The sequence below is a fragment of the Heterodontus francisci genome, chromosome 5 (genome assembly GCF_036365525.1).
Source record: "Heterodontus francisci isolate sHetFra1 chromosome 5, sHetFra1.hap1, whole genome shotgun sequence".
NCBI classification, from domain to species: Eukaryota; Metazoa; Chordata; class Chondrichthyes; order Heterodontiformes; family Heterodontidae; genus Heterodontus; species Heterodontus francisci.
The window spans coordinates 143,862,830-143,882,665 of NC_090375.1; the positions used below are offsets into that span (position 1 = coordinate 143,862,830).

A 19,836-nucleotide genomic window follows, 5' to 3' on the forward strand; every position below is an offset into this window, starting at 1 on the left:
TTTCTCTCCTCGTCCTTCTCAGCCTCCCTCAGCCTTTGACACGGTTTCATACCATCCTCCTCCAATGCCTCTCCACTGTCGTCCGGCTGGATGGGACTACTCTCACATGGTTCCATTCTTATCGATTTAATTGTAGCCAGAGAATCACTTGCAATGGCTTCTCTTTCTGCTCCCGCATCGTTACCTCTGGTGTTCCCCCAAGGATCTATCCTTGGGCTCCTCCTATTTCGCATCTATAGGCTGCTCCTCGGCAACATCATTAGAAAGCACAGTGTTAGGTTTCATGTGTACACTGATGACATCTAGCTCTACGTCACCACCACCTCTCTTGACTCCTCTATTGTTGCTAAATTATCAGACTGACTATCTGACATCTGGATGAGCAGAAATTTCTGCAAATTAAATATTGGGAAGACTTAAGCCATTGTTTTCAGTCCCCACTCCAAACTGTTTTCTAGCTGCCAACTCCATCCCTCTCCTTGGTAACAGTCTGAGATTAAACAAGTCTGTTCGCAACCTTGGTGTCACATTTGATTCCGAGATGAGCTTCCAACCTCATATTAGCCTATCTCTAAGACCACCTATTTCCACCTCCATAACATTGCCCAACTTCGCCCCTGTCTCAGCTCGTCTACTGCTGAAATCCTCATTCATGGCTCCATTACCTCTAGACTTGAGTATTCCAACGCACTCCTGGCTGGTCTCCCACATTTTATCCTCGGTATACCTGAGGCCATCCAAAACTGCTGCCCATGTCCTAACTCTCACCAAGTCCTGTTCACTTATCACCCCTGTGCTCACCGACCTACATTGGCTCCCAGTCAAGCAATGTCTTGATTTTAAAATTCTCATCCTTGTTTTCAAATCTGTCAATGGCCTCGCCCCTCCCTATTTCTGTAAACGTCTCCAGCCCTGCAACCCTCCGAGATACCTGCACTCCTCTAATTCTGGTTTCTTGAACATTCCTGATTTAATCTCTCCACCATTGGTGGCCGTGCCTTCAACTGACTATGCTCTAAACTCTGGAATACCCTCCCTACACCACTTTGCATCACTATCTTGCTTTCCTCCCTTAAGACACTCCTTAAAACCTACCTCTTTGACCAACGTATTGGCATTTGATCTAGTATCTCCTTATGTAGCTCAGTATCATATTTTGTTTTATAATGCTCCTGTGAAGCGCATTGGGGCGTTTTATTACGTTGAAGCCTCTATATAAATATAAGTTGCAGAGGTACAACTCTATTGATACTGGCAACCCATCATCACATCTCCCAGTGAGCATTTCTTCATGGTTGAGTCTGTAGTATACTGGTCAGTGTGCTGTTAATATTAAATGAGGATAGTAGACTTTAGGTCAAAGTAATCGAGGGTTTATTTACAGGGGTCTTATCTCTAAGGCATCTACATTAACACTGAGCAACATGAGGTTCAGACTTGTGACATCACATCCTGTGATGGTGTTTAAGCCCTCTATTCATAATCTACCCAGCAATTGTCTGTCTTCATTCATCAAGTCTGTAATGCCGTGGGATTCTCACGACTCTGCCACAGCGTGTTCTTCTTTCACTTGTTTGGGGTATTGGGTCTTTCAGTTCTTCCTCAGTTTCCTGCCAGTGGGTGGGACTACTGGATGACTCAATTTCTCTGCTTTCACTGTCGTCTGGAATGATCTGTTGGTTGTACATCAGCTCTCTCTGGTAGCTATTTCTCTTGATTTTTTTCCCATTTGTTTTTTGGTGATGTCAGTACCAATTATCTTCTATTTCTCTTTTTCCATCCCTGGTCTGTCTGGACTATGCAGGATCGAGGATTTATTTATTTATTTAGAGATACAGCACTGAAACAGGCCCTTCGGCCCACCGAGTCTGTGCCGACCAACAACCACCCATTAATCCTACATTAACCTCATATTCTCTACTACATCCCCACCATTCTCCTACCACCTATCTACACTAGGGGCAATTTACAATGGCCAATTTACCTATCAACCTGCAAGTCTTTGGCTGTGGGAGGAAACCAGAGCACCCGGCGGAAACCCACGCAGACACAGGGAGAACTTGCAAATTCTGCACAGGCAGTACCCAGAACAAAACCTGGGTCGCTGGAGCTGTGAGGCTGCGGTGCTAGCCACTAGGATGTGGAGATTTCGCCATCACTTCCCCATATCAACCCTGATCTTTAATCCAAACCAAATCTCCAGGTTGTCGGTCTTTGATTTTTTGCTCTGTGGCATCTGTCATGATTCTCTGGTGAATTGACCTCTCTTTCTCTTGTCTCACCCTCACCCTTTCCAGATTTTCTGCACTGATTCGTGACTGAAGGCCTCTTGGGAGTGTGGGTAGTTGTGTCCTCAATCTCCTACCCATTAGCAACTCATATGGGGCCAGCCCTTTCTGGAGTGGCGTTGATTCATAGTTTAATAGTGGCAGCTGAAAATCCTCATTCTTTTTCAGTAGCATTTTTATGGTTCGAATGCCTCTCTCTACTTCTCCATTGCCCTGGGGGTACCTCAGTAAACCTGTAACATGGGCACACCCATACATTTCTGCGAAATCTTTGAAGGCTTCAGTTCACGAATTGTGGACCGTTATCGGAGGTCACTAGGTCTACAATGCCACGTGGGGCGAAAATTTCTTTCAATGATTTTTATTACAGCTTCAGAACTCTGGCCATGTATTGGTTTGACTTCAACCCATCTGGAGTAATAATCAACGACAATAAGAAAAATCTTCCCTTTATGTTCAAACAGGTCCATTCCCAGGCAGTTCCATGGCCTGGACGAAAACGAAGACGACATCAGTAGCTCTCTAGAGTCTTGTCTGGTAGTAGCGCATGTGATACACCTGGAAATCATGTCTTCAATCTCCTTGGAAACACCCGGCCACCATAACAAGTCTCGCTCTTGCTCTAAACTTGGTGATTCCTAAGTGTCCTTGGTGTAGTTTCTCTGGGATGTCCAACCTTAAAGCCCTTGGAATAACTAGTCTTTCACCGTAGACTAGTAAGTCATCCATAATAGTAAGATGGCATCTTTGCTCATGATATTTTCTTAAAACTGGATTATTAGGCATATATTCTGGCCATCCTTGGCAAAACTGTCTTACTTTTTTGCAAACTTCATCCTCTTTCTATAGGTTTCTAATTTGGCGTAATCTTTGAGCAGTTGCCAGCAAGTCTTCGGTTACAGCTAAAGCAAAGACTTCCACTTTCTCCAATTAGACATCTCCCACTTTAGGTATAGCAATTGATGCTCTTGATAACGCGTCAGCTGTCACCTGATGTTTCCCTAGGACATATTTAGTTGTTGTCATACCTCATTCATCATAGTCAAAATCTCTGTACCCTTGGGGGTAATTTTGCTAGCTCCTTTGAATTAAACAACGTCACTAGTGGCTTGTGGTCAGTTCTGAACTTGACCTTGAGGCCCAGTACGTAGTTGGAAAATTTCTCGCACGCCCATGTTGCTGTTAATGCTTCCTTTTCAATCACTGGGTGCCTTCGTTTGGTCTCTGACAACGAACGAGAAGCAAAGTATACAGACCTGCCTTGTCCATCTTTTTGAATTTGGAACAAAATTGTACCTAATCTTGTTGACAATGTGTCTGCTGCAATAATGGTCACTAGTTCTGGGTCATAGTGCATCAGTACTTCTGATGAAGTTAACATTTCCTTGATCTTCTCGAAAGAATTTTTCTGGCCGTCTCCCCAGCATCAGGCATTGCTGCTCTTTAATAAAAGCAAAATACTGCAGATGCTGGAAATCTGAAATAAAAACAGAAAGTGCTGGAAATACTCAGCAGATCAGGCAGCATCTGTGGAGAGAGAAGCCGAGTTAACGTTTCAGGTCTGTGACCTTTCATCAGAACTGGCAAAGGTTAGAAAAGGATTAGGTTTTAAGCAATTGAAAGGGGAGGGGAGGGGAGGAGTTGGTGGGGAAGAGAACAAAAGGGAAGGTGTGTGATAGGGCAGAGGGCCGGCGAGATTAAATAACAAAGCTGTCATGGGACAAAGGCAAAAAGAGTGTTAATGGTTGTGATGAAAGACAAAGCATTAGTCCAGAGAGAACGTTAATGGCAGAATAATGAGCCGCTCTGTCCACATGAAAAGCAGGCACATGGTTAAAAAATAATTTTTAAAAATTTTAAAAGGCCAGATCAGAAGTACTGATGCTCTGAAATTGTTGAACTCAAGGTTGAGTCTGCAAGGCTGTAGCGTGCCTAATCGAAAGGTCAGGTTCTGCTCCTCGAGCTTGCGTTGATGTTCACTGGAACATTGCAACAGGCCAAGGATAGAAAAGTGGGCATGAGAGCAGGGGGGTGTTGAAATGGCAAGCAACCGGAAGCTCAGGGTCATGCTTTCGGACGGAGCTCAAAGAGAACCTCACTGTTGACTGTGAGAATATACACCTCCCATTTGATGTGAGACCTGCCTCTTGTAATCTGTGTAATATTGCTCTTACCCTTGCGTCATGTTCTTCTTGGTTTGGTCCATGAATCAGAACATCATCCATGTGGCAGGTGATTCCCTTGGAGCCAGGATTGTTGACCGCCTGCTGGAATATCTCTGGTGCTGACGCAATAGCGAATGGCAGTCTGTTGAAACAGAATCTACCAAAGAGTGTAATAAAGTTAGTTAACAACTTAGACTCTTTGTCTTAAGGCAACTGCCAGAATCCACTATTTGCAACTAATTTGGTGAAATGGAGCTTTTTCCCAATTTGGCAAAGCTGTCGTCGACTGACGCCATAGAGTGAATCTCTTTCTCCACAGCTTTATTGAGTTGGGTAAGGTCCACACAAATCCTAATAGACCCATTTGCTTTCCTTCCTGGAACCATTCCAGAGCACCACCGAGTGGGTTTAGTTACTGCAGAAATAACTCCTTGGATTAGCATGGCATCGATTTCCTTCTTTACCTTTTCCAGAAGTCCGGACCTTTCTCGGTGTGAACAAACATACTGCTTCTGCCTCTTTATTGAGAGAAATGTGATACTCTGTTTTTAATTTTCCTAAACCTTCAAATAATTTGGGAAATTCAGCTCTAAAATCGCTGAGCTGTTTCTCTTGTCCCTTGATCTCTTCCATCCTGCAAAACAGCTGTAAGGCTAAACAAGCTTTCTTGTTGAGTAGTGAACAGGCTTCGTTCTTTATAACATATAGGGTTTTCGGAATGTTGTTATTTCTGTGTGTTAAGGTTGATTGTATTTCTCCTACAACCCTTAATTGAATTCCTCCTGGCCCATATAATTTCTTGTTTATTTTCCTAAGCATTTCCTTCCTCAGCCATGGTGTTTTGTCAGATAGGACAGAAACTGCAGCTTCTGTATCTCACTTTAAGTTGGTTTTATTTTTCCCCACTAAGATTTCTGCTTCCCAGCAATCTTTGTTTTTCTCTTGCATTTCCCTAGGAAGGGAGTATTGATCATTTGTTTCTCTTTTATTTCATTTTTTTGCTAGTCTGCAGAATTTGTTTTCTGCAGTGACTGACCTGCAGAAAGTGCCCCCTTATTTTGCACCAGAAACATTCAGCTTCCCTGGCTGGGCAATTTTCCCAGCGGTGCCACTCCCAGCCACACCTACTGCAATTCAGTGTTGCTGCCTGTAGATGTCTTTCCCGCCTCTCGGGCTTTCTGGTGCCATTATTCTCTGTCTTCTCCACAGACTCAACTGATCGTAAAATTTTTGACATTGGACTCCTACGATGCCCCCGAACTAGTAGTCAATTCAATTTTCGGACTTCTGCCTGCCTGCTCAACAGAATGGCCTTTTGCATAGTCAAATCCTCGTTCGACTGAAGCTGGTCTGACAGCATTTCATCTATGACCCTGACTACTATTCTGTCCTGAATCAATTCTTCTCACAAGCTCCCATAATCGCAATCCTCTGCTATTTTATGTAGATCATTAGGAATGAATCGATACTTTCACTATCTTTTGGGTGCGTTTGTTGAATTTCGTTCTTTCCATGATAACATTCTTTCTGATCTTAAAGTATCCCTCCAAGGCTTTTATTACTTCACCATACAGGGTTTCCTTTTCATCAATCCCCAGGGTAGTTAAAATGTCGTCCACACTGTCTCCCATCGTGTAAAGTAAAACACTGATGTGTTCCCTGACTGGTTATGCTGCTAGACTCGACGCAGAACGGTACCTGTCCAATCTTCAAATCCATCTTGGCCACACCACTTGCTCGAAGCTTTCTAGTAAGGGTGTTGACTTTTCCATGCTTCTCTCTGATGTTTTCGATATCTTCTGTCTTTACCCTACAAAAGTCATTTTTATTGTTGCCACCATGTGGTCAATGTGCTGTTAATGATAAATGAGGATAGTAGACTTTGGGTCAAAGTAACAGGAGTTTATTTACAGGGGTCTTATCTCTAAGGCATTTACATTAACACTGAGCAATGCGAGCTTCAGACTCGTGACATCACATCTGGTGATGATGCTTAAGATCTTGTCAGGCAAGCCTCCCACCTGCCACACATTATTTCACCACATGAACATTAAAACTTAAAATTGTGGCTGGGATAAAAAGAGGGCCTATCACAAGGAATTGCCAGGCCCCTGACTGGAAAGACATTTGCATGCTAGCAGACGGTACTGGAACAAGGGACCCAGTCCTTGCTTCTCCAATACACAGAAGAAGTGGTCAAACCAGTTTAGTCACATGACTGGCTGGCTGTTGGTTTTTTGAATTTGAACTGGCCATAGAATATTGAACTCAGAAAGCTGTTTGTTCCTGCACTGAGAACACCCCTCTCCTGTCTGCTCTCTTCTCGCTCTCACCAGCTTCGGAAACCATTGAAGACATGAACCCCAAGAGAGAAAAGTCTCCTACAGTGAACAAGGTTTAAGAAGAATACTGGGCCCCAACGAAAAGAAAGTCTACTTACAGAAGGACTACAGTGAGCTTGAAGCACAGTAAACAAGAAACTCTTCTGATATTGCCTCAAACCTCACCATTTTATTTTTCTTGTGCTCTTTTCTGTCCCTATTTGCATGTGCGTATTGCATATGCATGCTAGTGTGGGGCGTGGCTTGTATCCATAGGCGTTAACCGAATTAGAGTTTCACTTTTCTTCTTTAAACCTAAGAAGACCTGTTTGTGCTCATTTCTTTGCCTTATAATTGGAAAGTGATGAACAAGGATTCACCAAGGGGGAGCTCAAAACACAGTGGCTAGAACTTTACCTACCTGAATCGGGTCAGTTCGGAGGCGTCCGGGTGGTAAAATGGTGTCCAATGACGTCGGGTCAGGTCCCTGGCGTCATCACACACAGACGCCATTTTACGTTCCAGGAAGTCGGGTGCGATCGAGTTGATGCACGCACGCATGACCGCAAGTAATTTAAAGGCACTTAAAGCAATTGAGAAGCCCATTATCTGGAAATTTACATGGCCATTTGATTTTATGGCCGTAAATCGGGTTAGTGGTCGTGTCGGGGACCTGGTAACTTTAAAAGGGCGAAAGGCAGGCAATCAGTGTGGGTGTTGCAGGTAAAGCTTTTGGTGTTGCTTAGCTGTGAAAGTTTCTGTGTTTTATATAACTTGTACACATTTGTAGTTTGTGTACAGGGCTCCAAGTGTGTCTGACTCACTGTAGCTCGGGACCTATCTGTTCTCAGTCAGAAGTGAGTGGAAGGAAGGGGGTTGTGTGTGCCTGTCCTGACAGCTGGAACTTAAGAGATTTTGTCATTGAATCTGGTAACCAGTACAACGATGGGGATTGTGCATTCTGGAGGCAGCTCTTCAGAGGAGGAGGACCATGCCCCAATCAGGGGCAGAAGGACAGCTGGACATGGCCATGTGCAATCAGCTGGTCTCCTCATTATGTGGGAGGGAGAGCAGGTGGCAGAGTTGGGCAAGAACTACCACGTCAGGAGATGCGCCCACCCAACCGGCAGGGTATACCGACCGCGGTCTGAGCTACCTGCACCTGTCGGAACGCCAGTGCAGAAGAAGGCTGCGTCTGTCACGTGTGACCGTGACATTTCTTTGCGAGATGGTCGCAGTGAATGTAACCTCAAACTGCCTCGGTGGCCATCCAATGCCGGTCACTCTAAAGGTGACCATCGCCCTTAACTTTTATGCATGTGGCTCTTTCCAAGCTTCGATGGCAGATCTGTGTGGAGTCTCCCAAGCAGCTGCACACCACTGCATAAAGGTTGTAACTGATGCACTGTTCAGAGGTGCCAACAATTTCATTAGTTTCAAAACGGACAACACCAGCCAGCCTGAAAGAGCAAGAGGATTCCGCGCAATAGCTGGGTTCCCAACGGTGCAGGGTGTGATAGACTGTACGCATGTGGCAATTAGATCACCAGCAGGTCATTCAGGGGCATTCATTAACCGAAAAGGGTTCCATACATTGAACGTTCAGCTTGTATGTGATCATCGCAGGAGAATCATGCAGGTTTGTGCACGGTATCCGGGGAGTTGCCACGATGCATACATTCTCAGAAACTCTCAGGCGCCTGCTCTTTTCAGTCCCCTGGACAGACTGGAAGGTTGGATACTTGGCGACAGGGGTTATCCATTGAAGACATGGCTGATGACACCTGTGCGAATCCCAAGGGGGTCATGCTGAGCAACGCTTCAATGAGAGCCACGCGGCCACCAGAGTGACAATCGATTGGCCTGCTCAAGATGAAATTCAGATGTCTGGACCGCTCAGGAGGAGCACTGCAGTGCTCGCCAGCACGGGTATCCAGGATTATTCCAGATCCTTCTTCCTCTTCACTTCCCTCTGACCCCACTCCTTCTGATCTGACCCCTTGCCGTGTATTTACTATACCCTCTGACCTCCCCCTCTCTGACGCTGAACGTTCTGTACTCAACAAAGGTCTCAGTTTTATCCCCTTACGCCCCCACCTCAATGAATTTCGTGCTCGGCATGACGTTGAGCTCTTCTTCCATCGCTTCCGCCTCTGGGCTCACTTGTTTGACCAGGAGCCCTTCCCCCGATCAGAAGACCCATTCATCCGCCTCCAGCATTCTCCCTCTACCTGGACCCTTCCCCCTGGCCTCTTACCCGCTCTTGATCTTTTCATTGAAAACTGTCGGCGAGACGTTGGTCATCTCAATTTCTCTGCCCCCCTCACTCATTCTAATCTGTCCCGCTCTGAACTTGAGGCACTCCGTTCTCTCAGGTCTAACCCCGACATGGTCATCAAACCTGCAGACAAGGGTGGTGCTGTTGTTGTATGGCGTACCGACCTCTACCTTGCAGAGACACAGTGCCAACTCTCAGTCACTCCTTCCTACCTCCCTCTGGACCATGACCCCACCACCAAACAGCAAGCTACTGTCCATAGGACTGTCACTGACCTCATCTCCTCTGGAGATCTTGCCTCTACAGCTTCCAACCTCATAGTCCCGCAACCCCGAACAGCCTGCTTCTACCTCCTTCCCAAAATCCACAAACAGGACTGTCCCGGCAGACCCATTGTGTCAGCCTGCTCCTACCCCACTGAACTTATTTCTTCCTATTTTGAATGTATCTTTTTTTCGCTGGTCCAGTCTCTTCCCCACCTACATCAGTGACTCTTCTGACGCCCTACATCATTTTGACAATTTCTAGTTTCCTGGCCCCAACCGCCTCCTTTTCACTATGGGTCATCCAATCTCTCTACACCTCCATCCCCCACCAGGACGGCTTGAGGGCTCTCCGCTTCTTCCTTGAACAGAGGCCCAACCAGTCCCCATCCACCACCACCCTCCTCCGCCTGGCTGAACTTGTTCTCACATTGAACAACTTCTTCTTCAACTCCACTCACTTCCTTCAAGTAAAAGGTGTTGCTATGGGTACCCGCATGGGTCCTAATTATGCCTGTCTTTCTGTGGGATGTCGAACATTCCTTGTTCCAGTCCTACTCAGGCCCCCTCCCGCAACTCTTTTTCCAGTACATTGATGACTGTATCGGTGCCATTTCCTGCTCCCGCCCCGAACTGGAAAACTTTATCAACTTTGTTTCTAATTTCCACCCTTCTCACCTTTACATGGTCCATCTCCGACACTTCCCTTCCCTTCCTCGACTTCTCTATCTCCATCTCTGGGGATAGGCTGTCTACTAGTATCCATTATAAGCCCACCGACTCCCACAGCTACCGCGACTACACTTCTTCGCACCCTGCCTCCTGTAAGGACTCCATTTCATTCTCCCAGTTTCTCCGTCTCCGACACATCTGCTCTGATGATGCTACCTTCCATACCTCCAGCGTGATGCCACTACCAAATGCATCTTCCCCTCCCTTCCCGTCAGCATTCCGAAGGGATCATTCCCTCCGTGACACCCTGGTCCACTCCTCCATTATCCCCACCACCTCGTCCCCTTCCCATGGCACCTTCCCCTGCAATCGCAGGAGATGTAATACCTGCCCATTTACCTCCTCTCTCCTCACTCTCCCAGGCCCCAAACACTGCTTTCAGGTGAAGCAGTGATTTACTTGTACTTCTTTCAATGTAGTATACAGTATTCGCTGCTCGCAATGTAGTCTGCACAACATTAGGGAGACCAAATGCAGACTGGGTGACCGCTTTGCGGAATACCTCCACTCAGTCCGCAAGCAGGACCCCGAGCTTCTGGTTGCTTGCCATTTCAACACTCCCCCCCTGCTCTCATGCTCAAATCTCTGTCCTGGGATTACTGCAGTGTTCCAGTGAACATCAACGCAAGCTCGAGGAACAGCATCTCAATTACCGATTAGGCACACTACAGCCTGCTGGACTGAACATTGAGTTCAATAATTTCAGAGCATGACGGGCCCCCTATTTTACTTTTATTTTTATATTTTTTTGTGTGTTTTACTTTATTTCATCCTAGTTTGTTCAGTTTGCTTACCCACTTTTTTAATGTTTGTACTTGCGGCTGTTCAATTTGAAGTCCGTTAACACCCTATCTGTACTAATGCTTTGTCTTTCAACACACCATTAACATATTGTTTGCCTTTGCTGCATGACCTTCTGGTCAGCTATTCTGTGACCTTGTCCTATTTACACCTTCTGCTTTGTTAACTCTTGCCTCATCTCCGCTTTACTTGCTTATAACCTTTCACATTTCTAATATTTGCCAGTTCTGAAGAAGGGTCACTGATCTGAAACGTTAACTCTGCTTCTCTCTCCACAGATGCTGCCAGACCTGCTGAGTATTTCCAGCATTTCTTGTTTTTATTTCAGATTTCCAGCATCCGCAGTATTTTGCTTTTATCCAGGATTATTGTTGTTTGCTGTGCCTTGCATAACCTGGTGATGGAAAGGGGAGACGCCAGTGAGGAGGTTCAAGATAACCGTGAGGCGTCATCAGATGAAGATGGAGTTTCTGATGAGGGCGATGGGCAACACTCACATGATGGCATGGGAGAGGAAGCAGAATGTCCTCCGGAATTAAGAGCAAGAGAGACCCGGGATGCCCTAATAGGCAGGTGTTTCTCTTGAGAGGATCGCTCCATGCAAAGATTTCACATTGTGGCATGTGATGAGCCATTGTGGGATTGCGAGAGGGGAAGAGATGATCAGCTTAAAAACATGTCACGATGAACCAAACCCAAGTGTGTGACATCTCATATATAACCACCTCAGCAGCACAACGATGTCTGATGCTACTCATGGATGTCATATGCAAAGTTACATGTTCAAACCACAAATTTATTTACGGTGATGTAAAGTGCAACTTAAATAAATAATTGGAAGGAAACCCAGTGAACCAGGAGTGATGTTACTGTGATTTCTTAAAATGTTTGCGGGTGCTCTTACGTGTGGACGATCCTTCGCCACTGGACTCAACAGAGGCAGATGGCTGATCGGGCTACTGTCCTGCTCTTGATGACTTTGGCGGACGTCCTCTGCCTGCTCGTGGCCGTGGCATATCAGGGTGTTCATGAGAAATATCAGATACACCCTAGGAGTTTGCAGTTGACATGTTACTAGCGGAGGGAGCAAGGGGCTGCATAATGCATCAGGAGCGCCCTGAGAGGAGCTCCCATGTGCTATTGGCTGTTGCCCCTGTGCCCTCCTAAGACTCGACTAATCCTCAAAGCTGACCTCAGAGGGATGAGCAGCCTCGACCTACCGCATGCGCATCTGAGTTTGCGCCCTGATGGCTCCTGAGATCATGGATGGCTTTCTGTATTGGCCCCTCCACTGCAGCCGCCAATCTGTCAACGGAGGATGCCAGATGGACAAATGCCTGAGAGTTTTCAGCAGATATGCCCTGGATGAAGTTTCCAGGGTATGTGCTATGCCTCGCAGCGTCTCTTGCAACTCTGCCAGATGTTCCATGCACCGCATGTTGAAGCTGCAACATCTCCCGCCGACTGGATGTTCTCAGAGGTGCGTCATCAGCTTGGGGCTGTGCACTGGCCTGGTCTCCGACACTCTTCCGAGTGTGTGAGGCATCGGCCGGTTCTGCCTCTAGTGGCTGGTCTGGTGACTGTGCTGTGCTAACACCCGTAAGTGACATAGTTTCCGCAGAGACAGTAATCCCAACCGTGGTGGAAGTCTCTGGGCTGGCACTTGGTGAGGCGCTATGCTGTGATGGTGCACCCTCTGAGACAATCTCCTCATCCTCAGAGGGGTCCTTTGAGCCCCTGAGACCTCTCCTGGCCACTGATGTGTTTCACCTCCAGGGAAAATCAGTTTGATCAGCACCACAGATTTCAGCATGTCCTTTACTGCAGTTTGCACACATTTTTGTGCATCACCTTTTATTAGCACATTTAAGGGCATGAGACAATCACCACTTCAACTGCCCCCCCAGCCCCCCCCCCCCCCCATACTTACACCCTCACTCTGATGACCAGGGCCGCCAACCTCACCATCTGCCATGGCACGTCCTCCATCCTCCCCTGCCAGCATCAAGGCATCCTCCTAGATAGTTGTCAGGTATGCCTGTTTGCCCTGGCCACCACCGGTCCGGGACCTCTCTCAGGCATTGTGAGCCCTCTTCTATTTAAACAACCACATCTAGTTTAGACATATGATTTGTTCTCTCACACCCTCACCCATTGGGTTTATTGTTGCATTTCAGCGCGACTGCAATGCAATGCCCAATTGGAACATTGTTGGATCACCTTGCATCCCAGACCTGCCCTTCCTGCGTCCCAATACAATGCAGCAGGCAAGGACTGCTCATTGCTGGTTACCGCCTTGCATCGTTAGGACAGACTCACCCTTCCCTGACACATTCACAAAGAGATTAATGAGGAGTACCCCTTACCCGGGCAGAGCGAAGTAGGTCATTGAGCCGCTTGCAGCACTGGAGCCATGTCCTTCATACCACACAGCGGCTGCTGACCACCTCGGCGACCTCCAGCCAGGCCCTCTTGGTCATTTCTGCGGGCCTTCTTTGGCCATTGGCGTTGAATAATATGTCCCACCTCGCTTCCACCGCCTGGAGGAGGACCTACAGAGATTCCTCTGAGAATCTGGGGGCTGTGGTAAACCTTCTCCCCTCCCCTGGATTTTGTCTGCAGATGTTGGCCCCTTTCCTGTCCTTGGGCACAGTCACTTACCGTTGTCTCCTTCACTTTTCAGTCAGCTGGACACCTCAGCAGTTATACTGGCAACTGCTCCTCCGCTGTATTCCCCTGAGCATCTGATCCATTGTACTGCTGTCTGCCTTTTTAGAATGCTGTCATTGACCTGCCCCTAAATCTCTGTACTGCTGTCTGCCTTTTTAGTGCTGTCATTGGCCCCGCCCCCAAATCGCGACTGCTGTCTGCCTTATTAGAGTGCTATCATTGGCCCCACCCCCAAATCTGTACTGCTGTCTGCCTTATTAGAATGCTGTCATTGGCTCCGTCCCCAAATTCACTGAATCAGCCGGCCGCATGCACCCTGTTGGTGCCAAATACACCGAAGGGCCGCTAATTGGCAGCCCCCTGCATGATGCCGATGGGCGGGCGGCGCGGAGCAGATTCGGATTTCTCGGCCGCTTCCGACCCATCTGCCCTGGAGTCGGCGGGAGCCGAAACATTCTGGCCAGTGTATTTAAAAATTAAACCCTGTTATACAAAGACTAGGGGAAGACAGTAACCGACCCCTAGACACCTTTCACACCTGGTCGTAACAGTCTATATACATAATCTACCCAGCAACAGCTTATGTGCATGATACCACAGAGTCTAAACCAGGGTTGTGCAACATATAGCCCGCGGGGCCAAGATCAGGCCCACCAAAGGTTTCCATCCGGCCCGCAGACGTATTTCAGAGGTGAGAAATTTTCCATCGTCTTCTTCTTTCAGACCGGATTTTTTTAAAATCGCGCTGTCACTTTCACAGTTAACAGGTGCTGACATTGGGAACAGCAGTTTCCAAACTTCGGACAGATTCGGGGTTTTCCGGCAGGCTTCGACTTTTTTTTTCAAAGCCCAACGGAAAACCCTGAATCTGTCCAAAGTTCAGAAACTGCTGGTCCCGATGTCAGCACCTGTCAGCTGTGAAACTGACAGTGCGATTTTTTTAAAAAACTGACCAACCACAAAGCTGCTGTGTCGAGTGTTCCCGTTCTCTGCAACTGTCGAGGGCGGGGGAACAGAGAGAGGGGAGGAGAAAGAGAGGGGGACAGAGAGAGAGAGGGGATGGGGGGGACAGAGACAGAGAGAGGGGATGGGGGGGACAGAGAGACAGAGAGAGGGGATGGGGGGACAGAGAGAGAGAGAGGGGGGGGGGACAGAGAAAGAGAGAGGGGGACAGGGAATGAGAGAGAGGGTGGGACAGAGAGAGGGGAAGGGGAGACAGAGAGATCTCCTGACATGTACATCTATCTGGAATACTCCACATCGCTACATCAAGTGTGCGGGCAAACATTGACTACTTGTTCAAGCAAAAAAATGCTAAGTATCTCACTAAATCAGTCACCAACATAATAATGAGAAAATAAGTCAATAAATGAATCATCTCATTTAAAGCTTCTTCACAAAAATGCACATTTGTTGTTTTGATTAATAGTGAGATAAATTTTTAATGCCTTTATCTTTCTGAATTTGTCTCACCGGCCCCCTATGTAAGATAAAAATTGTAATGTGGCCCCACACGCGAAAAGGTTGGACAACCCTTGTTTAGACAATGTATATTGACAAGTCCCAGAATTTTAACAGTGAAACATAAATCAATATTTGCCTAAATACATATATCTTACTAAAATATTTGAAAAATATTTCTTTCAACAGTCAAAATAATTCAGTCATTCTTTACCACACACTTTAATTCTGCACAATATTTTATGTTAATTTAGAATTTTGTATTTGCAATGTTTTGGACCAATCTGTCAAACCTTTGGGGAGATGAGACTGTGCAACTGACTCTACTTCACCCCCTGGGTCCACTATGTAAAGAGTGGCATTGAAAGTGGCTTGCAAAGCAGATCAGCCAATCACCTAATAAGTTTGATCATGGTGCATGGGGACCTAAAGGGAAGAATAGGGACAGAAGCAGACTATCAGTTGCGGTTATTGAGCAGATGAACATCTGTTGGATCATCATCTCTGCTGGGTTTTGGATCAATGTATTGCACTATTTCATAAATTCAGTTATGTTGCCTCTCCGTTGTTTATGCAGGACACTTAGTCTCCAAGAAGAGGACTCAGATTGTATGGTATTGCCTCAATACTAAACATTATACATCAACTATTTTCATTGAGATATAGATGCATATTTGAGTGAAAGTAGCTAGACTTTGCAATGGTAGGGGCTGTATTTACTTGTTGCTTTGAGTGCAATCTATGCAGTGGGCTCTCAACCTCCAGTCAGGATGCACAGGGCTGGGTCTGGAGCCAGGTATGAAGCCAAACTGTAGTCTTGTTCTTCGAGATTGTTGCCTAGAACAATTTGATTCAGGGGATTAAGGAGAACATACACAAATGTATAAACATCTGACTGAATTCCTTTCCGGCAAGAATGGAACTTGTGAAATCTGTGTGGGCTGCTTCAGATTTGGCAAATGATTTTGATTTGACCTCAAATCGGTACATTAAGCATCATCTCCATGCTTTTACCTGTTTCTTCTTCTAGCTTCCTATATCTTGCTGTTGGACGACGACTAGTTTTTATACGCCGTTTGTGAGCATTGGAGATGACCAAGATTGGGTATATATAGATGTATCTGTTGGGTTTTTCAAGTTCATGATGCAAATGCCTAAGGGGTCACTGTGCCCTGGGGTTTGCAACATAGTGCAAGGCACGTAGCTAACACATATTTTGGAGGTAGCAAACTAGGCTGAAGTTTTTTAACCAGCTGTTGAAAGATCATTGACTCATCAAACAACTGGCCTATCTTAGTAAGTTCCCTCTTATGTCAAACTTTTTTCTTCTTCTAAACAATTTACTCTAACTCCTTATCTCCAAAAACATTTGGCTAGATTTTGGCGTTAGTGGTGAAGCAAGGGCGATCTCTGTGGTGTCGACTTTCCCTTTCCCGACATCAGTTTGGATCTGGCGCCAGTGCCCAGTAACAGTGATGGCGTCAAGCAGGGTAAGGAAACAATCACATTGAAGTATTCTCACAGATTGCAAACCAGCATGTAAAAACCACTGAATCCCTTCACTTTTAATTTTTAAATTTTACAGATAGTGAAATAAATGATTGGGACATACACATAGGACTGAGGTAGAAGCTAGAATATAATAAACAAACTTTAAAAATAAATTTTTAAATATGTGGAATTTCCCATCATGGAGAAATTTGACATTGAACAAATGTAAAATAACTTTCAGGGCCATGAGGCTGTTTAACAGTAATTCTTTCTTTTCTTTTTCTTTCTTTTTCTTTTGGGCCTCCTTATCTCGAGAGACAATGGATACGCGCCTGGAGGTGGTCAGTGGTTTGTGAAGCAGCGCCTGGAGTGGCTATAAAGGCCAATTCTGGAGTGACAGGCTCTTCCACAGGTGCTGCAGAGAAATTTGTTTGTTGGGGCTGTTGCACAGTTGGCTCTCCCCTTGCGCCTCTGTCTTTTTTCCTGCCAACTACTAAGTCTCTTCGACTCGCCACAATTTAGCCCTGTCTTTATGGCTGCCCGCCAGCTCTGGCGAATGCTGGCAACTGACTCCCACGACTTGTGATCAATGTCACACGATTTCATGTCGCGTTTGCAGACGTCTTTATAACGGAGACATGGACGGCCGGTGGGTCTGATACCAGTGGCGCCAACAGTGATGGCGTCAAGCAGGGTAAGGAAACAATCACATTGAAGTATTCTCACAGATTGCAAACCAGCATGTAAAAACCACTGAATCCCTTCACTTTTAATTTTTAAATTTTACAGATAGTGAAATAAATGATTGGGACATACACATAGGACTGAGGTAGAAGCTAGAATATAATAAACAAACTTTAAAAATAAATTTTTAAATATGTGGAATTTCCCATCATGGAGAAATTTGACATTGAACAAATGTAAAATAACTTTCAGGGCCATGAGGCTGTTTAACAGTAATTATGAATTTAGTATGCTGTTTAAAAACTCAGTTACACCTCATTCAAAAAGGCATAACTTTTTCCAGAGATTTTTGTAGCGAGACTAAAAGTGTAAAAGTGGAAGTTCTCATTAGTCCAGATTTCACCAGATTGACACCTCTGGAGAGGTGTAGAATCACTAACAGCAGCCTCTGGATTTATACGTTTAACTGCATGTGCAGACTCCAGAGAAATAATGACGGTGAATGCTGACGGTTTCTTCATCATTACTGCTGCTAAATCTGGGCCATTGACTCATTTATGGGTTGCAGTTCACTCGAGGCCAATTGCTCTTGTCAACAACAATGTTTTTTTAATGTAGCACCTTTGAAGTAGGAAAGCGTGCCCATGCATGTCACGGGATTATAATCTGACAAAAATTAACAGAGCCGAAGGAGATATTAGGACAGAGGTTTTAAGGAGAGTCTTAAAGATGGAGGTAGAGGCAGAGTGTTTTAGGGAGGAAATTCCAGAGCTTAGGGGCCTGGACAGCTGAATGCGTGTCTGCCATTGGTCGGACAAACCACGTGGATATGTGCACGACTCCAGAGTTGGAGAAATGCAGAGTTCTCCTTCGTTGGGGGGGGGGGGGGGGGGGGGGGGGGGGGTGGGGGTAGAAGGGATAAGAAGTGGTGAGACCATGGAAGAATTCGAACATCAGAATTAGAATTTTAAACCGGAGGTGCTGGTGGATTGGGAGCCATGAGCAGAGTGATGGGTGAGCAAGATTTGGTGCAAGTTCTGAATATAGGTAGCAGAATTTTGGATAAGCTGAATTTTATGGAGGGTAGAAGACTGGCTTCGCTCAATGTTACAGGCATGCTTGCTATATAGTGATCAGAAGCAAGGACGTTAGCTAATTGTTGAGGGCTGCCAACCTTTACAATACCTCCTCTTTATCTATTTATATCCTATCCAATATCACTACTGCCTCCTCCTTTACTGCTACAGCGGCAATCCTCTTCTCCAGTGAAGGCAGCTGCAAAGTACTCATTCAGTACCTGACTTATACCCTCAACCTTCACAAGATCTTTTTGGTCCCAAATCGGCCTCAACCTTCCTTTGATTACACTTTTACTATTTGTGTTTAGAAAAGACTTTTGGATTCCCTTTTATGTTAGATGCTAATCTAACACACTCTCTTTGCCCCTCTAATTTCCTTTATGCCTGTTTTGCCTACCAGTGTTTGATTCCAGTCTACCTGTGCCAGATCCCTTTTCAACTCAATGAAGTTAATCCTCCTCAAGTTAAGTATTTTCACACTCGATTGTACCTTGTCCTTTTCCATAACTATGCTAAACCTGATCGTTGTTCCCAAAAAGCTGAAACATGCTGCACTTGCTGTACTTCATTCCCCCAGAGCTAGTTCCAGCATTCTTCCTGCCTTGTTGGGCTAGAATCACACAACCAAGAAAGTTCTCTCTTACATATTTCAGGAATTTCTCCCCCTCATTGTCCTGTATACCGCTACAGTCCCAGTCTATATTAGGATAATTGAAGACCCCCATCACAGGGTGGCACAGTGGCTAGCACTGCAGCCTCACAGCTCCAGCGACCTGGGTTCGGTTCTGGGTACTGCCTGTGCGGAGTTTGCAAGTTCTCCCTGTGACTGTGTGGGTTTCCTCTGGGTGCTCCAGGTTCCTCCCACATGCCAAAGACTTGTCGGTTGATAGGTAAATTGGCCATTGTAAAAATTGCCCCTAGTGTAGGTAGGTGGTAGGAGAATTGAGGGAAGGTGGGGATATGAGAGGGAAAATGGGAATAATGTAGGATTAGTATAAATGGGTGGTTGATGGTTGGTGTGGGCTGAAGGGCCTGTTTTGGTGCTATCATTATTCTGTAGTTCTTGCATCTTTCTGTCATTTGTCTGGAAATTTGCTTCTCCATCTCATTCCCACAATTTGGTAGCCTATATAGTATGTACCAGTAGCATAATAACTCCTTGATTGTTCCTTAATTCTAACCAAATAGACTTCCTCCTTGGCCCCTCAACTACATCATTCCTCTCTGGTGGTATGACAGTTTCATTGACCAATACTGCCAACCTCCCTTCCTTTTTTCTTTTCCCTAGCTTTCCTGAATACCTTGTAGCAAGGAATATTAAGTTCCCAAGCCCCACTTCTTTGAGCCAGATCTCTGTTGTCTGCCACTATATCATAGTCCCATGTGGATACATGTGCCTGTAGCTCACTAACCTTATTTACCATACTTTGTGCATTTGCCTGCAAACCCATTTTAGACTGCTTTGCATTTGCCCCCATGTCTGATCCCTCCTATTTCTGAATTGTTCTTTACTTTAGTGCTCTTTGCCTCTCCCAGTCCTCTGTGCACCCTGTTTTTCCTCTCTACTGTTTCATCCTGATGCCCATCCCCTAGCCAAATTAGT

General features: G+C 45.9%; 1 long non-coding RNA gene across 2 annotated transcripts in view; it reads left to right on the plus strand.

Moving 5' to 3' along the window:
• The window catches only part of LOC137370074 (uncharacterized), a 33,464-nt gene extending 21,771 nt beyond the window's left edge, over window positions 1-11,693 (plus strand). Inside the window, exon 4 of one of the 2 annotated variants that reach the window (XR_010975075.1) lies at window positions 11,127-11,693. This is a non-coding gene — a long non-coding RNA (uncharacterized lncRNA). The remainder of the gene's footprint in view (window positions 1-11,126) is intronic. The other variant, XR_010975074.1, reaches the window with a different exon arrangement.
• The last annotated feature ends 8,143 nt before the right edge of the window (window positions 11,694-19,836 follow it).